Source organism: Oncorhynchus clarkii, chromosome 29 (assembly GCF_045791955.1).
Source record: "Oncorhynchus clarkii lewisi isolate Uvic-CL-2024 chromosome 29, UVic_Ocla_1.0, whole genome shotgun sequence".
Classification (NCBI taxonomy): domain Eukaryota; kingdom Metazoa; phylum Chordata; class Actinopteri; order Salmoniformes; family Salmonidae; genus Oncorhynchus; species Oncorhynchus clarkii.
Window position 1 is genome coordinate 43,737,265 of NC_092175.1, and position 23,899 is coordinate 43,761,163.

Genomic DNA, 23,899 nt, shown 5'->3' on the forward strand with positions numbered 1-23,899 from the left:
CTGCCTTGGCAGGAACTAATTGGGATCCATAATAAACCCCAGGAAGAGTAGCTGCTGCCTTGACAGGAACTAATGGGGATCCATAATAAACCCCAGGAAGAGTAGCTGCTGCCTTGACAGGCACTAATGGGGATCCATAATAAACCTCAGGAAGAGTAGCTGCTGCCTTGGCAGGAACTAATGGGGATCCATAATAAACCTCAGGAAGAGTAGCTCTGCCTTGGCAGGAACTAATGGGTATCCATAATAAACCCCAGGAAGAGTAGCTGCTGCCTTGGCAGGAACTAATGGGGATCCATAATAAACCCCAGGAAGAGTAGCTGCTGCCTTGACAGGAACTAATGGGGATCCATAATAGACCCCAGGAAGAGTAGCTACTGCCTTGGCAGGAACTAATGGGGATCCATAATAAACCCCAGGAAGAGTAGCTGCTGCCTTGACAGGAACTAATGGGGATCCATAATAAACCTAAGGAAGTGTAGCTGCTGCCTTGGCAGGAACTAATGGGGATCCATAATAAACCTCAGGAAGAGTAGCTCTGCCTTGGCAGGAACTAATGGGTATCCATAATAAACCCCAGGAAGAGTAGATGCTGCCTTGGCAGGAACTAATGGGGATCCATAATAAACCCCAGGAAGAGTAGCTGCTGCCTTGGCAGGAACTAATGGGGATCCATAATAAACCCCAGGAAGAGTAGCTGCTGCCTTGGCAGGAACTAATGGGGATCCATAATAAACCCCAGGAAGAGTAGCTGCTGCCTTGACAGGAACTAATGGGGATCCATAATAAACCCCAGGAAGAGTAGCTGCTGCCTTGGCAAGAACTAATGGGGATCCATAATAAACCCCAGGAAGAGTAGCTGCTGCCTTGACAGGAACTAATGGGGATCCATAATAAACCACAGGAAGAGTAGCTGCTGCCTTGGCAGGAACTAATGGGGATCCATAATAAACCCCAGGAAGAGTAGCTGCTGCCTTGGCAGGAACTAATGGGGATCCATAATAAACCCCAGGAAGAGTAGCTGCTGCCTTGGCAGGAACTAATGGGGATCCATAATAAACCCCAGGAAGAGTAGCTGCTGCCTTGACAGGAACTAATGGGGATCCATAATAAACCCCAGGAAGAGTAGCTGCTGCCTTGGCAAGAACTAATGGGGATCCATAATAAACCCCAGGAAGAGTAGCTGCTGCCTTGACAGGAACTAATGGGGATCCATAATAAACCCCAGGAAGAGTAGCTGCTGCCTTGGCAGGAACTAATGGGGATCCATAATAAACCCCAGGAAGAGTAGCTGCTGCCTTCGCAGGAACTAATGGGGATCCATAATAAACCCCAGGAAGAGTAGCTGATGCCTTGACAGGAACTAATGGGGATCCATAATAAACCCCAGGAAGAGTAGCTGCTGCCTTGGCAGGAACTAATGGGGATCCATAATAAACCCCAGGAAGAGTAGCTGCTGCCTTGACAGGAACTAATGGGGATCCATAATAAACCCCAGGAAGAGTAGCTGCTGCCTTGGCAGGAACTAATTGGGATCCATAATAAACCCCAGGAAGAGTAGCTGCTGCCTTGACAGGAACTAATGGGGATCCATAATAAACCCCAGGAAGAGTAGCTGCTGCCTTGACAGGCACTAATGGGGATCCATAATAAACCCCAGGAAGAGTAGCTGCTGCCTTGGCAGGAACTAATGGGGATCCATAATAAACCTCAGGAAGAGTAGCTCTGCCTTGGCAGGAACTAATGGGTATCCATAATAAACCCCAGGAAGAGTAGCTGCTGCCTTGGCAGGAACTAATGGGGATCCATAATAAACCCCAGGAAGAGTAGCTGCTGCCTTGACAGGAACTAATGGGGATCCATAATAGACCCCAGGAAGAGTAGCTGCTGCCTTGGCAGGAACTAATGGGGATCCATAATAAACCCCAGGAAGAGTAGCTGCTGCCTTGACAGGAACTAATGGGGATCCATAATAAACCTAAGGAAGAGTAGCTGCTGCCTTGGCAGGAACTAATGGGGATCCATAATAAACCTCAGGAAGAGTAGCTCTGCCTTGGCAGGAACTAATGGGTATCCATAATAAACCCCAGGAAGAGTAGCTGCTGCCTTGGCAGGAACTAATGGGGATCCATAATAAACCCCAGGAAGAGTAGCTGCTGCCTTGGCAGGAACTAATGGGGATCCATAATAAACCCCAGGAAGAGTAGCTGCTGCCTTGGCAGGAACTAATGGGGATCCATAATAAACCCCAGGAAGAGTAGCTGCTGCCTTGACAGGAACTAATGGGGATCCATAATAAACCCCAGGAAGAGTAGCTGCTGCCTTGGCAAGAACTAATGGGGATCCATAATAAACCCCAGGAAGAGTAGCTGCTGCCTTGACAGGAACTAATGGGGATCCATAATAAACCACAGGAAGAGTAGCTGCTGCCTTGGCAGGAACTAATGGGGATCCATAATAAACCCCAGGAAGAGTAGCTGCTGCCTTGGCAGGAACTAATGGGGATCCATAATAAACCCCAGGAAGAGTAGCTGCTGCCTTGGCAGGAACTAATGGGGATCCATAATAAACCCCAGGAAGAGTAGCTGCTGCCTTGGCAGGAACTAATGGGGATCCATAATAAACCCCAGGAAGAGTAGCTTCTGCCTTGGCAGGAACTAATGGGGATCCATAATAAACCCCAGGAAGAGTAGCTGCTGCCTTGACAGGAACTAATGGGGATCCATAATAAACCCCAGGAAGAGTAGCTGCTGCCTTGGCAGGAACTAATGGGGATCCATAATAAACCCCAGGAAGAGTAGCTGATGCCTTGACAGGAACTAATGGGGATCCATAATAAACCCCAGGAAGAGTAGCTGCTGCCTTGGCAGGAACTAATGGGGATCCATAATAAACCCCAGGAAGAGTAGCTGCTGCCTTGACAGGAACTAATGGGGATCCATAATAAATCCCAGGAAGAGTAGCTGCTGCCTTGGCAGGAACTAATTGGGATCCATAATAAACCCCAGGAAGAGTAGCTGCTGCCTTGACAGGCACTAATGGGGATCCATAATAAACCTCAGGAAGAGTAGCTGCTGCCTTGGCAGGAACTAATGGGGATCCATAATAAACCTCAGGAAGAGTAGCTCTGCCTTGGCAGGAACTAATGGGTATCCATAATAAACCCCAGGAAGAGTAGCTGCTGCCTTGGCAGGAACTAATGGGGATCCATAATAAACCCCAGGAAGAGTAGCTGCTGCCTTGACAGGAACTAATGGGGATCCATAATAGACCCCAGGAAGAGTAGCTGCTGCCTTGGCAGGAACTAATGGGGATCCATAATAAACCCCAGGAAGAGTAGCTGCTGCCTTGACAGGAACTAATGGGGATCCATAATAAACCTAAGGAAGAGTAGCTGCTGCCTTGGCAGGAACTAATGGGGATCCATAATAAACCCCAGGAAGAGTAGCTGCTGCCTTGGCAGGAACTAATGGGGATCCATAATAAACCCCAGGAAGAGTAGCTGCTGCCTTGACAGGAACTAATGGGGATCCATAATAAACCCCAGGAAGAGTAGCTGCTGCCTTGGCAAGAACTAATGGGGATCCATAATAAACCCCAGGAAGAGTAGCTGCTGCCTTGACAGGAACTAATGGGGATCCATAATAAACCACAGGAAGAGTAGCTGCTGCCTTGGCAGGAACTAATGGGGATCCATAATAAACCCCAGGAAGAGTAGCTGCTGCCTTGGCAGGAACTAATGGGGATCCATAATAAACCCCAGGAAGAGTAGCTGTTGCCTTCGCAGGAACTAATGGGGATCCATAATAAACCCCAGGAAGAGTAGCTGCTGCCTTGGCAGGAACTAATGGGGATCCATAATAAACCCCAGGAAGAGTAGCTGCTGCCTTGACAGGAACTAATGGGGATCCATAATAAACCCCAGGAAGAGTAGCTGCTGCCTTGGCAAGAACTAATGGGGATCCATAATAAACCCCAGGAAGAGTAGCTGCTGCCTTGACAGGAACTAATGGGGATCCATAATAAACCCCAGGAAGAGTAGCTGCTGCCTTGGCAGGAACTAATGGGGATCCATAATAAACCCCAGGAAGAGTAGCTGCTGCCTTGGCAGGAACTAATGGGGATCCATAATAAACCCCAGGAAGAGTAGCTGCTGCCTTGGCAGGAACTAATGGGGATCCATAATAAACCCCAGGAAGAGTAGCTGCTGCCTTGGCAGGAACTAATGGGGATCCATAATAAACCCCAGGAAGAGTAGCTGCTGCCTTGGCAGGAACTAATGGGGATCCATAATAAACCCCAGGAAGAGTAGCTGCTGCCTTGACAGGAACTAATGGGGATCCATAATAAACCCCAGGAAGAGTAGCTGCTGCCTTGGCAGGAACTAATGGGGATCCATAATAAACCCCAGGAAGAGTAGCTGATGCCTTGACAGGAACTAATGGGGATCCATAATAAACCCCAGGAAGAGTAGCTGCTGCCTTGGCAGGAACTAATGGGGATCCATAATAAACCCCAGGAAGAGTAGCTGCTGCCTTGACAGGAACTAATGGGGATCCATAATAAATCCCAGGAAGAGTAGCTGCTGCCTTGGCAGGAACTAATTGGGATCCATAATAAACCCCAGGAAGAGTAGCTGCTGCCTTGACAGGCACTAATGGGGATCCATAATAAACCTCAGGAAGAGTAGCTGCTGCCTTGGCAGGAACTAATGGGGATCCATAATAAACCTCAGGAAGAGTAGCTCTGCCTTGGCAGGAACTAATGGGTATCCATAATAAACCCCAGGAAGAGTAGCTGCTGCCTTGGCAGGAACTAATGGGGATCCATAATAAACCCCAGGAAGAGTAGCTGCTGCCTTGACAGGAACTAATGGGGATCCATAATAGACCCCAGGAAGAGTAGCTGCTGCCTTGGCAGGAACTAATGGGGATCCATAATAAACCCCAGGAAGAGTAGCTGCTGCCTTGACAGGAACTAATGGGGATCCATAATAAACCTAAGGAAGAGTAGCTGCTGCCTTGGCAGGAACTAATGGGGATCCATAATAAACCTCAGGAAGAGTAGCTCTGCCTTGGCAGGAACTAATGGGTATCCATAATAAACCCCAGGAAGAGTAGCTGCTGCCTTGGCAGGAACTAATGGGGATCCATAATAAACCCCAGGAAGAGTAGCTGCTGCCTTGGCAGGAACTAATGGGGATCCATAATAAACCCCAGGAAGAGTAGCTGCTGCCTTGGCAGGAACTAATGGGGATCCATAATAAACCCCAGGAAGAGTAGCTGCTGCCTTGACAGGAACTAATGGGGATCCATAATAAACCCCAGGAAGAGTAGCTGCTGCCTTGGCAAGAACTAATGGGGATCCATAATAAACCCCAGGAAGAGTAGCTGCTGCCTTGACAGGAACTAATGGGGATCCATAATAAACCACAGGAAGAGTAGCTGCTGCCTTGGCAGGAACTAATGGGGATCCATAATAAACCCCAGGAAGAGTAGCTGCTGCCTTGGCAGGAACTAATGGGGATCCATAATAAACCCCAGGAAGAGTAGCTGTTGCCTTCGCAGGAACTAATGGGGATCCATAATAAACCCCAGGAAGAGTAGCTGCTGCCTTGGCAGGAACTAATGGGGATCCATAATAAACCCCAGGAAGAGTAGCTGCTGCCTTGACAGGAACTAATGGGGATCCATAATAAACCCCAGGAAGAGTAGCTGCTGCCTTGGCAAGAACTAATGGGGATCCATAATAAACCCCAGGAAGAGTAGCTGCTGCCTTGACAGGAACTAATGGGGATCCATAATAAACCCCAGGAAGAGTAGCTGCTGCCTTGGCAGGAACTAATGGGGATCCATAATAAACCCCAGGAAGAGTAGCTGCTGCCTTGGCAGGAACTAATGGGGATCCATAATAAACCCCAGGAAGAGTAGCTGCTGCCTTGACAGGAACATCATAAATACAAATACGAATACAAATGTCACAATTGATGTCAGCAATGTCAAGTTATGTATCACTGGATTTGATTTATTACCAGATGAAGGGTTTACAGTGCAACTTTCATAAGGTCTGGATGCCTTATATGGAGTACTGTTTGACAAAAGGGTTCTGTATTGAAAACATGAGATTTTTTTTGTAGTTGAGCAGTCGCAAAGAGCTACTTTTTTTTGTTGTTCATGGCACACGAGACACCTGTCTGATTTGTGCCTGTCTCAGTAGACTAATTCATTGAGGAGGCCGCGGGGATGCCGCGGTCCAAGAATATGGTAATTGTGGATCAGATGTCCAAGGCACATCTCTCTCCCATCATTTTGAGGGTATTCACTTTTTCACAACGTAATTTTATACGTTGTCTGCTGTGTCTATTAATTCCACATGACGTATTTCACCAGTAGTATTGTTACATCTGACCGTTATCTCTCATCATTTCTAATCTGCAATGTTTGTTTGGTTACGGTAATTCCTGTTAATGCATTGAATATATTATTAGCACCGTGATTTACCGTTCTCATTGTCAGAGTGGACATGTGTTAATACAGAACTCACAACCTACGCTACGCTTGTGAGAAATACGTTTTTTTGTTTATTTCATTCCACTTACAAAGTTTTGTCAATTTTATTAATTGTCTTTTGTTTGAAACGCTCGTGCCAATGTGGACGCACACCTGTCTACGCAGATAGAAGTATGACTAGTCTACCTGGCCTGCGCGCAAATGTAGGCCTATACATGTGCCCGTTTGGGGGATGTCTGATAGTATTTCTGATTGGCATAACTCACCATCACTAACGAGCTGTTGAGTTTCTCAAAGTCATTTCTCCTCACCTCAAACAGCAAGTAAACTAAATTTATTTTTTAGAATCAATTGAGAATGACAATAGTTTCTCAAAGCATTTGAACAATATCTCCAGCACTCTCCCTTTCAATAACCACTCGTCATGAAAGGGAAAAATGTAATGCTCTGATCCAGTAGAAACGTCATAAAATACCTGATTACTTCTTATCACAAATAGCCTAGTCTGTCCTGAGCTCACAGGCAATGGGAAACTCTGAGGGATCAGAATATTTCATACAATGTTTCAAGTTTGCTAGTTTCTGGGCGACCTAGTTGATAGTTGATACAATGTTTCAAGTTTGCTAGTTTCTGGGCGACCTAGTTGATAGTTGATACAATGTTTCATGTTGATTGCAGACACACCGTGGACAATGTGATTTATAGGATATTTATTTTACAGGATATTTTCTACCTGCAGGCTGCAATGGTTTTTATGTGTTGGCTTTTATGTCGGGTATTTTTTTTTTTAACGTAGTTGGCAATGGCAGTAAAATGAACTTTTAGATTTGTGTAATTTTAATTTAGATTTAGAATATAGAATATAGATTAACAACAGACTATGAGATACAAAGACTAGTATAAATGGAAGGAAACAGTTCTGCGGAAATGGTAACCATAACCGGTAGGTAGATCGGTAGAAATGGTAACCATAACCGGTAGGTAGATCGGTAGAAATGGTAACCATAACCGGTAGGTAGATCGGTAGAAATGGTAACCATAACCGGTAGGTAGATCGGTAGAAATGGTAACCATAACCGGTAGGTAGATCGGTAGAAATGGTAACCATAACCGGTAGGTAGATCGGTGGAAATGGTAACCATAACCGGTAGGTAGATTGGTAGAAATGGTAACCATAACCGGTAGGTAGATCGGTAGAAATGGTAACCATAACCGGTAGGTAGATCGGTGGAAATGGTAACCATAAACGGTAGGTAGATCGGTAGAAATGGTAACCATAACCGGTAGGTAGATCGGTAGAAATGGTAACCATAACCGGTAGGTAGATCGGTAGAAATGGTAACCATAACCGATAGGTAGATCGGTAGAAATGGTAACCATAACCGGTAGGTAGATCGGTAGAAATGGTAACCATAACCGATAGGTAGATCGGTAGAAATTGTAACCATAACCGGTAGGTAGATCGGTAGAAAGGGGAAGATACATTTCTAAATGGAAAAGGTTGTCTTTTTCCGGTAACTTCCGGAGCGTAATTCTACGAAGGCCAGTAGCAGCAGGAGAAGAAGGGATCGGGAAGAGGTTTTATTTCTTCTCTCTTCTGGTCTGGCTATCTTCTCTCTTCTGGTCTGGCTATCTTCTCTCTTCTGGTTAGGCTATCTTCTCTCTTCTGGCTAGGCTATCTTCTCTCTTCTGGTTAGGCTATCTTCTCTCTTCTGGCTAGGCTATCTTCTGGTCAGGCTATCTTCTCTCTTCTGGTTAGGCTATCTTCTCTCTTCTGGTCTGGCTATCTTCTCTCTTCTGGTCTGGCTATTGTCTCTCTTCTGGTCTGGCTATCTTCTCTCTTCTGGTCTGGCTATCTTCTCTCTTCTGGTTAGGCTATCTTCTCTCTTCTGGCTAGGCTATCTTCTCTCTTCTGGCTAGGCTATCTTCTCTCTTCTGGCTAGGCTATCTTCTCTCTTCTAGTCTGGCTATCTTCTCTCTTCTGGTCTGGCTATCTTCTCTCTTCTGGTTAGGCTATCTTCTCTCTTCTGGTCTGGCTATCTTCTCTCTTCTGGTTAGGCTATCTTGACCTCTGGCTCCCTCTTGAGTCATTTGTGTGTTTTAATTATTTAATCAAACAGCGTGCCTAAAGCATCAGACAAGTTCAGTACATATAGATGATTTGAATTTAATAAACACATAGGATGTGTCTATATATGGAAAAATACACGTTTAAAAATGTCGATTGATTGAAAGAAAAGACTACTTACTCTTGGTTGACCAATAGTTTTTTATTGTTGGGGACAGTACTAGTGGAAATACAGGAAATGAGCTTTACATGCTTGTGCCTCCCCCACACACTTCTAAAATCAAAGTCGCGCCCATGCTACAGGGTATGAGGGTGGGTAGGGGGCAGCGAAGGGAAGACAGTAGGTAGGAGGGAGAAGAGTTATGACGGGTAAGGAAGGTAGAAGAATGAGGAATAGATTTTCTTCAAGGTCTGATTACCCCTTCTGCCTTCTTAACTGCCTATGCTCTCTTGGTTCTTCCCTCTCTCTCCCCCTCTCCCTCTTTCCTCTCCTATGAGGGATGAATGTTTCTCGGGTTCTATGTATATCACCTAGCATGGCCTCCCCTGTCTCCTCCTCTCCTATGAGGGATGTTTCTCCAGTTCTGTGTATATCACCTGGCATGGCCTCGCTATAGGTTGACAGCTACGACCTAGTTAGTCCGTGAGAGAGATGTTACACACACACACACACACACACACACACACACACACACACACACCTTGTTAGACGGGGAAAAGTGAGAGGTTTGTTTCCACAGTCATAAAAGGAGCCGCCAGAGCCTTATTACGATTCCTCTCCTCCCAGTTTTACCCTTGAGAACAGACAGATGGAGGAATAGAGGGATGGGGGGAGGGAGGTAGGGATGGAGGGATGGAGGGATGGATGAATGGAGGGAGGGATGGAGGGATGGATGGAGGGATGAATGGAGGGAGGGATGGAGGGAGGGATGGAGGGATGGATGGAGGGATGAATGGAGGGAGGGATGGAGGGATGGATGGATGGATGGAGGGATGAATGGAGGGAGGGATGGAGGTATGGTGGGAGGGATAGAGGGATGGAGGGAGGGATAGAGGGATGGAGGGATGAATGGATGGAGGGATAGAGGGATGGATGGAGGGATAGAGGGTGGGAGGTAGGGATAGAGGAAGGGATGGAGGGAGGGAGGGATGGGGGGATAGAGGGAAGGATGGGGGATAGAGGGATGGATGGAGGGATAGAGGGATAGAGGGATGGAGGGATGGAGGGAGGGAGGGAGGGATGGAGGGAGGGATAGAGGTATGGAGGGATGGAGGGAGGGATGGATGGAGGGATGGAAGGATGGATGGATGGATGGAGGGATGGTTGGATGGAGGGATAGAGGGATGGATGGAGGGATAGAGGAAGGGAGGTAGGGATAGAGGGATGGATGGATGGAGGGAGGGATGGATGGATGGATGGATGGATGGATGGAGGGAGGGAGGGAGGGAGGGAGAGAGAGATGGAGGGATGGAGGGATGAATGGATGGAGGGATAGAGGGATGGATGGAGGGATAGAGGGAGGGAGGTAGGGATAGAGGGATGGAGGGATGGAGGGAGGGATGGATGGAGGGATGGAGGTATGGAGGGACGGAGGGATGAATGGATAGAGGGATAGAGGGAGGGAGGTAGGGATAGAGGGATGGAGAGATGGAGGGAGGGATGGATGGAGGGATGGAGGTATGGAAGGATGGATGGATGGAGGGATGGATGGAGGGATAGAGGGATGGATGGAGGGATGGAGGGATAGAGGGAAGGATGGAGGGATGGATGGATGGATGGAGGGAGGGAGGGATAGAGGGAGGGATGGAGGGATGGATGGATGAATGGAGGGATATAGGGATGGATGGAGGGATAGAGGGAAGGAGGTAGGGATAGAGGGATGGATGGATGGAGGGATGGATGGATGGATGGAGGGAGGGAGGGAGGGAGGGAGGGAGGGAGGGAGGGAGGGAGGGAGGGAGGGATGGATGGAGGGATGGATGGATGGATGGAGAGATAGAGGGATGGATGGAGGGATAGAGGGATAGAGGGATGGAGGGATGGGTGGATGGATGGATGGATGGAGGGAGGGAGGGAGGGAGGGAGGGAGGGAGGGAGGGAGGGAGGGATGGATGGAGGGATGGAGGGAGGGAGGGATAGAGGGATGGATGGAGGGATAGAGGGATGGATGGAGGGATAGAGGGATGGATAGAGGGATGGAGGGATGGGTGGATGGATGGATGGAGGGAGGGAGGGATGGAGGGAGGGATGTATGGAGGGATGGATGGATGGAGGGAGGGAGGGAGGGATGGAGGGATGGAGGGAGGGATAGAGGGATGGATAGAGGGAGGGATGGAGGGAGGGAGAGAGGGATGGAGGGAGGGATTGAGGGAGGGAGGGATTTAAATCACAACACTTAGGATGATCGGGAAAATCATTAAGAGAAGGAACTGACAGCTCAAAAACACCAATCACTCGTTCGCAGTGTGTGGGCTGTGTTGTGTGTGTGTAAAATCAAAATCACATTTTATTTGTCATATGCTTGGTAAACAACAGGTGTAGACTAACAATGAAATGCTACCTGTTGGTCATTTTCCAACAATGCCGAGTTAAAGATGAAATAAAATATAAACAGAAACAGTGACGAGGAGAAATACACAGTGAATAACAACAACGAGCACAACTAACACGGCTATATACAGGAAGTACCAGGTAATAACATGGCTATATACAGGAAGTACCAGTACTGAGGTAATAACATGGCTATATACAGGAAGTACCAGGTAATAACACGGCTATATACAGGAAGTACCAGGTAATAACATGGCTATATACAGGAAGTACCAGGTAATAACATGGCTATATACAGGAAGTACCAGTACTGAGGTAATAACATGGCTATATACAGGAAGTACCCGGTAATAAAACGGCTATATACAGGAAGTACCAGGTAATAACATGGCTATATACAGGAAGTACCAGTACTGAGGTAATAACATGGCTATATACAGGAAGTACCCGGTAATAACACGGCTATATACAGGAAGTACCAGGTAATAACATGGCTATATACAGGAAGTACCAGGTAATAACATGGCTATATACAGGAAGTACCAGGTAATAAAACGGCTATATACAGGAACTACCAGGTAATAACATGGCTATATACAGGAAGTACCAGTACTGAGGTAATAACATGGCTATATACAGGAAGTACCAGGTAATAAAACGGCTATATACAGGAACTACCAGGTAATAACATGGCTATATACAGGAAGTACCAGGTAATAACACGGCTATATACAGGAAGTACCAGGTAATAACATGGCTATATACAGGAAGTACCAGGTAATAACATGGCTATATACAGGAAGTACCAGTACTGAGGTAATAACATGGCTATATACAGGAAGTACCCGGTAATAAAACGGCTATATACAGGAAGTACCAGGTAATAACACGGCTATATACAGGAAGTACCAGGTAATAACATGGCTATATACAGGAAGTACCAGTACTGAGGTAATAACATGGCTATATACAGGAAGTACCCGGTAATAAAACGGCTATATACAGGAAGTACCAGGTAATAACATGGCTATATACAGGAAGTACCAGTACTGAGGTAATAACATGGCTATATACAGGAAGTACCAGGTAATAAAACGGCTATATACAGGAACTACCAGGTAATAACATGGCTATATACAGGAAGTACCAGGTAATAACATGGCTATATACAGGAAGTACCAGGTAATAACATGGTTATATACAGGGAGTACCAGGTAATAACATGGCTATATACAGGGAGTACCAGGTAATAACATGGCTATATACAGGAAGTACCAGGTAATAACATGGCTATATACAGGAAGTACCAGGTAATAACATGGCTATATACAGGAAGTACCAGTACTGAGGTAATAACATGGCTATATACAGGAAGTACCAGGTAATAAAACGGCTATATACAGGAAGTACCAGGTAATAACATGGCTATATACAGGAAGTACCAGGTAATAACATGGCTATATACAGGAAGTACCAGGTAATAACATGGCTATACGCATGACGTACCAGGTAATAACATGGCTTTATACAGGAAGTACCAGGTAATAACATGGCTATATACAGGAAGTACCAGGTAATAACATGGCTATATACATGGGGGTGCCGAGTGGTGCAGCGGTCTAAGGCACTGCATCTCAGTGCGAGAGGCGTCACTACAGACCCTGGTTAGATTCCAGGCTGTATCACAACCGGCCGTGATTGGGAGTCCCTTAGGGCGGCGGACAATTGGCACAACTTCGCCCGGGTTAGGGTTAGGGTTTGGTCGGGGGGTAGGCCGCCATTGTAAATGAGAAGTAGTTCTTAACTGACTTGCCTAGTTAAATAAATAATATTAATATGGCTATAAATACACTGTGAATAACCAATAACACTAACGAGTACACATGACATGGCTACAGTGCCCATTTTGTTGTGTTTGCAGTTTCACATGTAAAAAAGCTCCATGTGAAAATCTCACTTTCACATGTGGTGGTGAAATAGTAGTGCTCTCCTCACATGCTCTGTTGTCGCTACCTTGCTATGTTGTTGTCTTAGGTCTGTCTTGATGTAGTGTTGTGGTGTCTCTCTTGTCGTGATGTGTGTTTTGTCCTATATTTATATTGTTAATCCCAGGTCCCCGTCCCCACAGGAGGCCTTTTGCCTTCTGGTAGACCGTCATTGTAAAATAAGAATTTGTTCTTAACTGACTTGCCTTAAATTAAAGTTAAATAGATTTTAAATAAAAAATAAAATAAAAATGTGAAAAGATTTTGTAAACATGTTGCAGTAGCAATGTTTCTTTCCACATATGGATGCCATTCTGTAATGCCATTCTGTAATGCCATTCTATAATGCCATTCTGTAATGCCATTCTATAACGCCATTCTGTAATGCCATTCTATAATGCCATTCTGTAATGCCATTCTGTAATGCCATTCTGTAATGCCATTCTGTAATGCCATTCTGTAATGCCATTCTGTAATGCCATTCTATAATGCCATTCTGTAATGCCATTCTGTAATGCCATTCTGTAATGCCATTCTGTAATGCCATTCTGTAAAATGGAGTATAATAATGACAGTATTATTTCTTTTTTCTGAGCCATCCATTCTAGTGGAGTATAGGTCTTATTTCTTATTTCTGAGCTATCCATTCTAGCAGAGTATAGGTCTTATTTCTTATTTCTGAGCTATCCATTCTAGCAGAGTATAGGTCTTATTTCTTATTTCTGAGCCATCCATTCTAGCGGAGTATAGGTCTTATTTCTTTTTTCTGAGCTATCCATTCTAGCGGAGTATAGGTCTTATTTCTTATTTCTGAGCCATCCATTCTAGCGGAGTATAGGTCTAATTTCTTATTTCTGAGCTATCCATTCTAGCTGAGTATAGGTCTTATTTCTTATTTCTGAGCCATCCATCCATACTGCTGCAGGGGCATGCTTCTCTTCTTCCTACGTTGGTCAGTGAAAATCCCAGTTGAATATCTGTCAGAGTTAATCAGTTAACTTTTTATGGCTGCAGGGGCAGTATTGAGTAGCTTGGATGAAAAGGTGCCCAATGTAAACGGCCAGCTCCTCAGTCTCAGTTCCTAATATATGCATATTATTATTATTATTGGATAGAAAACACTCTAAAGTTTCCAAAACTGTCAAAATGTTGTCTGTGAGTATAACAGAACTGATATTGCAGGCGAAACCCTGAGGAAAATCAAAACAGGAAGTGGCTTCTATTTTGAAAACTCCATGTTCCATAATCTCCCTTTGCTAGATTTAAAGGGATATGAACCTTTTCCTATCGCTTCCTCAAGGTGTCAACAGTCTTCAGACATAGTTTCAGGCTTTTATTTTGAAAAATGAGCCAGAACGATAACATCGCGTCAAGTGGTCACATGAGTTTTGCTCACACAACAGAGTTTGGATAGGTATTGCTTTTCCCTCTCCTAATGTGAAAGACATTTGCGGTTGATATATTATCGATTATACATTTTAAAAACAACCTGAGGATTTATTTAAAAAAACGTTTGACATGTTTCTGTGGATATTATGGAAACTATTTGGAATATTCGACTGCGTTGTCATGACCGCTCTTTCCTGTGGATTTCTGAACATAACGCGACAAACAAACGGAGGTATTTTGGATATAAAAATAATCTTTATGGAACAAACGGAACATTTGTTGTGTAACTGGGAGTCTCGTGAGTGAAAACATCCGAAGATCATCAAAGGTAAACAATTAATTTGATTGGTTTTCTGATTTTCGTGTCCAAGCTTCCTGTTGCTAAGTTTTGTCGTGTGATCGATAAACTGACACAAACGCTTGGATTGCTTTCGCTGAAAAGCATAATTTCAAAATCTGACACGACAGGTGGATTAACAAAAGGCTAAGCTGTGTTTTCCTATATTGCACTTGTGATTTCATGAATATACATATTTGTAGTAATATTTATTGAATGTAGCGCTATGCTATTCAGCGGTTGTTGATGACACTTATCCCGATAGTGGGATTGCAGCCACAATAAGTTTTTGTAAATTTAATGCACAAAAAAAAAAAAGCATTGAAAATACACTGAAAACATCCAAAAATACGTAACATTTTACAACAACGCGATGTCAAAACAAGTTGAGGGTAAAGAAAGACTGTTTATCAATTTACCTGATTTTGCTAAGCCTTACTTTGGACAAAATCAAGACATACATTTTTGTATATAAAAAAAAAAAATCTTACATTACAACTCAGTTTTGTAATGAACACGATGGGAGACAGAGAGCTGGTTTCAAGTGCAGGGAGCAGCAGGTGTTTAAAGGTCAAGGACCACAGGACGAGGCAGGTAGCTGGGTCCAGGGGCAGGTAGCTGGGTCCAGGGGCAGGTAGCTGGGTCCAGGGGCAGGTAGCTGGGTCCAGGGGCAGGGTCCAGGGGCAGGTAGCTGGGTCCAGGGGCAGGTAGCAGGGTCCAGGGGCAGGTAGCATGGTCCAGGGGCAGGTAGCAGGGTCCAGGGGCAGGTAACTGGGTCCAGGGGCAGGTAGCTGGGTCCAGGGGCAGGCAGAAGGTCATACACAGGGGGGGTCCAACAAAGCAACAGTACAGGCAGGGAAAAGACTAGTAACGTCGTCCGGGAGATCAGGCAATAGCTTGATAACAGGAAATCTGCTATCGGTACAGGCAGGAAATAGGCAAAAGCTGTCGATAGTGAGGCAGGCCAAAACTATCATACACGGGAGGATTCAATTACGGGGAAAAACAGAGCTCTGAATAGAAGTGTGTCACAAAACAAACAATACCTCACAATGATGGGGTGCAAAGAACTGAACTTAAACCGTGTGTGATAATGACATACAGGTGTGTGAACAGGTGATCAGAATTCAGGTGATTGGGATCTGGAGAGTGAGCTGCGTTCGGGGGGGATCTACGTGTTTGAGAGTGTGAGTTGGAAGCAGAGGTTACAAATTTGAGCAAATCAGGAATTTGATTAATCACGGCGGAAAAACACGATTACATTTTTGAATCGATTGGCAGTCCTAGGGGATATTTATAATGTGGCAACATGAAAGTGTAGCAGGCATGAGTTGGTCATGGTCACTTGATGAGTTAGCCTCACCTGCAACTTCAGCATGCATATAGAGAAGGGCACTCAAGTTGTACTACACTGACTCAGATGACTGATGATTGGCTAAAAATAAATTGATAATGAGATGATATTGTTAGATTTCAGTGCAGCCTTTGATGTTATTGATCACAACCTGTTATTGAAGAAACCCACTTGCTTTGGCTTTACACCACCTGCCATCACATGGTTGGAGAGTTAATTAGCCAATAGAACCCAGAGAATGTTCTTTACGGGAAGCTTCTCTCAGAGCAGTGTTTTGGTTCAAAACATTCTCTCAGACCTAAACCTCAAACTGGAGCTGTGTAAAAAAGGGTGTGACCATTGAACATTCTCTGGGTTCTATTGGCTAATTAACTCTCCAACCATGTGATGGCAGGTGATGTAAACATGTTCAGGTTGAAGCTGAACTCCTAGGAGTAACACTGAATGGTCAGCTATCATGGTCAAGTCACAATGTGATGGCAGGTGATGTAAACATGGTCAGGTTGAAGCTGAACTCCTAGGAGTAACACTGAATGGTCAGCTGTCATGGTCAAGTCATAATGTGATGGCAGGTGATGTAAACATGGTCAGGTTGAAGCTGAACTCCTAGGAGTAACACTGAATGGTCAGCTGTCATGGTCAAGTCATAATGTGATGGCAGGTGATGTAAACATGGTCAGGTTGAAGCTGAACTCCTAGGAGAAACACTGAATGGTCAGCTGTCATGGTCAAGTCATAATGTGATGGCAGGTGATGTAAACATGGTCAGGTTGAAGCTGAACTCCTAGGAGTAACACTGAATGGTCAGCTGTCATGGTCAAGTCATAATGTGATGGCAGGTGATGTAAACATGGTCAGGTTGAAGCTGAACTCCTAGGAGTAACACTGAATGGTCAGCTGTCATGGTCAAGTCATAATGTGATGGCAGGTGATGTAAACATGGTCAGGTTGAAGCTGAACTCCTAGGAGTAACATTGAATGGTCAAGTCACAATGACAACGTTTTTGTGAAGATGGTGAGAGGAGCCCCCCCGCCCCCCCAAAAAATGAGTCATGTGTTTTTTGTAAAGATGTGTGTGTGTGTGTGTGTGTGTGTGTGTGATTCCTCTCTGACTGGTTAAGCTGGGTTTGAGGTATTACTGTGGACTTTTTCTGAGTGGTCTATTAACAAACAAACCTTGATGTCTCCTGTTTTAAAACCTATTACCTTACGCTCCAGGAAAACTTTAAATTAGCCAATTAAATTCATTTTGGATTAAAGATCAAACTAATTGGCAATTAGGACTTATTTAACTCTCTAAAACTTTGAGGATTTGATGGTTTCCGTGCCAGTGTTCCTGACCATCACTATGCTAAACGGACGGATTGGTTTACACCATAACTGAGGGACAGACGGGAGAAAAACAATATGTACAACTAATGAAGAGTAGACTGACACGTTGACTACTGTAGACTGACACGTTGACTACTGTAGACTGACACGTTGACTACTGTAGACTGACACGTTGACTACTGTAGACTGACATGTTGACTACTGTAGACTGACACGTTGACTACTGTAGACTGACACGTTGACTGCTGTAGACTGACACGTTGACTACTGTAGACTGACACGTTGACTACTGTAGACTGACACGTTGACTGCTGTAGAGTAGACTGACCCGTTGACTACTGTAGAGTAGACTGACACGTTGACTACTGTAGACTGACACGTTGACTACTGTAGACTGACACGTTGACTACTGTAGACTGACACGTTGACTACTGTAGACTGACAAGTTGACTACTCGAGACTGACACGTTGACTACTGTAGACTGACATGTTGACTACTATAGAGTAGACTGACATGTTGACTACTGTAGACTGACACGTTGACTACTGTAGACTGACACGTTGACTACTGTAGAGTAGACTGACACTTTGACTACTGTAGACTGACACGTTGACTACTGTAGAGTAGACTGACACATTGACTACTGTAGAGTAGACTGACACATTGACGACTGTAGAGTAGACTGACACGTTGACTACTGTAGACTGAAACGTTGACTACTGTAGACTGAAACGTTGACTACTGTAGACTGACACATTGACTACTGTAGACTGACACGTTGACTACTGTAGAGTAGACTGACACATTGACTACTGTAGAGTAGACTGACACGTTGACTACTGTAGACTGACACGTTGACTACTGTAGAGTAGACTGACACGTTGACTACTGTAGACTGACACGTTGACTACTGTAGAGTAGACTGACACGTTGACTAGATGTTACTGTAGACTGACACGTTGACTACTGTAGAGTAGACTGACACGTTGACTACTGTAGACTGACACGTTGACTACTGTAGACTGACACGTTGACTACTGTAGACTGACACGTTGACTACTGTAGACTGACACGTTGACTACAGTAGACTGACACGTTGACTACTGTAGACTGACACATTGACTAATGTAGAGTAGACTGGCACGTTGACTACTGTAGACTGACACGTTGACTACTGTAGAGTAGACTGACACATTGACTACTGTAGACTGACATGTTGACTACTGTAGACTGACACATTGACTACTGTAGACTGACACGTTGACTACTGTAGACTGACACGTTGACTACTGTAGAGTAGACTGACACATTGACTACTGTAGAGTAGACTGACACGTTGACTACTGTAGACTGACACGTTGACTACTGTAGAGTAGACTGACACGTTGACTACTGTAGAGTAGACTGACACGTTGACTACTGTAGACTGACACGTTGACTACTGTAGACTGACACATTGACTACTGTAGACTGACATGTTGACTGCTGTAGAGTAGACTGACACATTGACTAGATGTTACTGTAGACTCTACTTATGGTTTGTGACATGCTTATATAAATTATAATCGCTATTTGTTGCTACTGTCTGTCTGCCTGTCACTCTCCCGTCTACCAAACAGGCCATTGGCGGATATGGGCAGATCGAGGACAAATGACACGTCCCGGGAAGTGAACATTGAAGGAAATAGAACTAAGAGGAACCAATCACGTTGATTCTCACCTACTGGTAGGCGGTTCCTTCTGGTTGTGTAAAAGGTAACCGTGGCAACCATCATCTACACGGATGGGCAACTCGACACTCTTAGTGATACCTGGACAACAGGACAGACTGTGACTAAACACAAACCTCAATGAAATTAACACAGAAACAATGTTTTATATGAGAAATAGGCAGGTCTGAAAAGGCCGAAAAAACAAAGGAAAAGTCTGTATAAAACAAGGATTGTACCACAAAGCAGCCACCATGGATACGGAAGAGAAACATTCTTCTCACCCTGAATATAATAACGTCCCCTCATCAACTCTATCATCTTACCAAGTGCATCTAGAGGCAAGGTATTTGGCATCACAGACAGGACAGTGGTGGCTGGTGGCACTTTCAGTCAGAGGAGGAGGACTGGGCTCATGGTAGGGCTTAATGGATAGAACAGAGTAATGGTATCAAACATGTGGTTCTCTTTCAAATACTAGATTAGATGTATCACTAATGGGAAATGAACCAATCTCACAACATCTGGTGGAGACAGACAGGCCGAGTGGCCAATGAGGAAGGCCCCTGCCCTCATGATAAAGGGCCACTCACCCGTCCTCTGGTCATTCTCGCCTTTCTTCCTTTCTGAAGAGTTCTAGATACCTAGAAAGCTCTCCTCAGTATGATGCGTTTTCGGTACTGTGGGACTCGAAAAGGGCTTTTACAAATGAAAACGTAGCAATGTGACATCAGACGTGACATCACAGAGGACCAACCCACTGCATCAAACAGCTGTAATGGGGGTGGCAGCTGCGTTCATATAGAGGATGTCGCCATACCCCACGGCCGAACGTTGACTGAATAATATGCTTTCTACTATTTAGCGAGAGGCAAGACCTATTTCTATAGAATAAACCCCTTTTTGTCCCCAGCTTCTTTACTAACTCATCAATATGCATTTTTTTTTTAAAAAGACAGCTTTTGATCTTTCCGGGTGGCTAGATATTTGTAAGCGGGGACACAATCAATATGGACACAATATGGACACAATTTGGACACAATATGAACACAATATGGACACAATATGGACACCATCCAAAGTAAGTATAAATCACCAGATCATGTATCGATACTAATTTCAAGTCAACAAAGTTCTTCTGTAATACAATGTAGGCAGTCTAAGAAGGAGAGGACCAAGGTGCAGCGTGGTACGTGTTCATGTTGTAAATTTAATCAAAACTGAACACTAAACAAAATAACAACGAGGCATAACGAGAACGAAACAGTTCTGTCAGGTGATACACAGAAAACAGAAAACAACTACCCACAACTCAAGGGCGAAACCAGGCTGCCTAAGTATGGTTCTCAATCAGAGACAACGATTGACAGCTGCCTCTGATTGGGAACCATACCAGGCCAAACACATAGAAATACAAAACATAGAACAAAAACATAGAATGCCCACCCACATCCCAATAGAAACATACAAAGCAATCTACGGTCAGGGCGTGTCAGGCAGACTGTAGTTCAGATAGAGCCTGGTCAACCGTGGGGCAATAGCATACACAACAGTATCATTGTCATACAAGTGCGGGTTACACTTTCTTTTTTTTTTTTACAGATAAATCAATATTATTAATGTCAACAGTAAAAGGTACAGGAACCAGAATAGACCCCTGCAGGACACCTTTCGTAATATCGAGGAAACCTGATTTAACGCCATCAGTAGATGCACATTGATTTCTCTCTGTCAAGTCATTTTTAAACCAGTGACATAAAGCTGGGGCTTTACTTGGCTCATTGTGCTCTAGCGACTCCTTGTGGCGGGCCCGGGAGCCTGCAGGCTGTCGTCAGTTGAGCGGTGTTTCCTCCAACACATTGGTGCGGCTGGATTCCGGGGTAAGTGGATGGGTGATAAGAAAGTTGCAGCGATGAGACAAGATTGCAATTGGATATCACTGAAAAATACAAAACAACAAGTGTGTGCTACGTAAATGTATTACGGTATTACAGTATTACAGTATTGTATTGATCTATATTACAATATTACAGTATTACAGTACTGTATTGGCCTATATTACAGTACTACAGTACTGTATTGATCTATATTACAGTATTACAGTACTCTATTGGCCTATATTACAGTATTACAGTACTGTTTTGATCTATATTACAGTATTACAGTACTGATCTATATTACAGTATTACAGTACTGATCTATATTACAGTATTACAGTACTGATCTATATTACAGTATTACAGTACTGATCTATATTACAGTATTGATCTATATTACAGTATTACAGTACTATATTGATCTATATTACAGTATTACAGTACTGATCTATATTACAGTATTACAGTACTGATCTATATTACAGTATTACATTACTGATCTATATTACAGTATTACAGTATTACAGTACTGATCTATATTACAGTATTACAGTACTGATCTATATTACAGTATTGATCTATATTACAGTATTACAGTACTATATTGATCTATATTACAGTATTACAGTACTGATCTATATTACAGTATTACAGTACTGATCTATATTACAGTATTACATTACTGATCTATATTACAGTATTACAGTATTACAGTACTGATCTATATTACAGTATTACAGTACTGATCTATATTACAGTATTACAGTATTAATCTATATTACAGTATTGATCTATATTACAGTATTACAGTACTATATTGATCTATATTACAGTATTACAGTACTGATCTATATTACAGTATTACAGTACTGATCTATATTACAGTATTACAGTATTACAGTACTGATCTATATTACACTATTACAGTATTACAGTACTGATCTATATTACAGTATTACAGTATTGTATTAACCTACACTACCGGTCAAAAGTTTTAGAACACCTACTCATTCAAGTTTTTTTTTTACAAATTTCTACATTGTAGAATAATAGTGAAGACATCAAAACTATGAAATAACACGTATGGAATCATGTAGTAACCAAAAAAGTGTTAAACAAATCAAAATATATGTTATATTTTAGATTCTTCAAATAGCCACACTTTGCCTTGATGACAGCTTTGTACACTCTAAAACAAACTGACTAGACAATCAGGATAGATAATAAACAGAAACGCAGCAGCATATGTGAAGACTGTGTGTGAGCGTATGTAGTTTGTGTGTGTGTGTGTGTGTGTGTGTGTGTGTGTGTGTGTGTGTGTGTGTGTGTGTGTGTGTGTGTGTGTGTGTGTGTGTGTGTGTGTGTGTGTGTGTGTGAGTGTGCTGGAGTGTCAGTGTAGTGTGTGTGTGTGTGTCAGTGTAGTGTGTGTGTGTGTGTGTGTGTGTGTGTGTGTGTGTGTGTGTGTGTGTGTGTGTGTGTGTGTGTGTGTATGTGTGTGTGTGTGTGTGTGTGTGTCTGTGTGTGTGTGTGTGTGTGTGTATGTGTGTGTGTGTGTGTGTATGTGTGTGTGTGTGTGTGTGTGTGTGTGTGTGTGTGTGTGTGTGTGTGTGTGTGTGGTTAGTATGTTAATAAATAATAATAAATAACAATCAAATATTTGGGTCAATGCAAATTGTCCGGGTTGACATTTAATTAAGTGTTCATCAGTCTTATGGCTTGGGGGGGTAGAAGCTGTTCAGGAGCCTTCTGGTCCCAGACTTGGTGCTCCGGTACCACTTGCCTTGAGGCAGCAGAGAGGAATGTCTGTGACTGTAAATAACATGGTCTATCATGAGGTATTCTAACTCCGGAGAGCAGAACCTTGAGAATGTTAATGAATACAACCTTACAGTGAAAAGCTTATTTTACAAAACCAACAATGCAGTTAAAGAAAGAGTTAAGAATATATTTACCAAATAAAATAAAGTTTAAAAAGAAAAGAAAAGTAATACAATATAATAACAACAACGAGGCTACATACAGTACCTGGGTGAATGTGCGGGGGTGCAGGTTAGTCGAGGTACAGATTAGTTGAGGTAATTTGTACATGTAGGTAGGGGTGAAGTGACTATACATAGATAATAAACAGCGAGTAGCAACAGTGTAAAAACAAATGGGGGGGGGGGTCAATTTATAATTATAATTTTAATAAAAAATAATCATAAATAATAATAAAACAATGGAGTTAATGTAAATTGTCTGGGTTTACATTTAATTAATTGTTCATCAGTCTTATGGCTTTGGGGGTAGAGCTGTTAAGGAGCCTCTTGGACATAGACTTGGCGCTCTAGGTAACCCCTTGCTGTGCGGTATCAGAGAGAACAGTCTTTGACTTGGGTGACTGGAGTCTTTGACAATTTTTTGGGCTTCCCTCTGACACGCCTAGTATATAGGTCCTGGATGGCAGGAAGCTTGGCCCCGGCAGTTGCCGTACCAGGCGGTGACGCAACCGGTCAAGATGCCCTCAAACTTTTTGAGGATCCGGGGACCTGTGCCAAATCTTGAGGGGGAAAAAGTGGTGTCATGCCCTCTTCACGACTGTCTTGGTGTGTTTGGACCATGATAGTTTGGTGATGTGGACAACCATGGAACTTGAAACTCACGACCCGTTTCAGTCCCGTCGATGAGAATTGGGGCGTGTTCATCCCTCCGTTTCCTGTAGTCCATGATCAGCTCCTTTGCCTTGCTCACATTGAGAGAGAGGCTGTGGTTCTGGCACCACACTGCCCTATAGGCTGTCTCATTGTT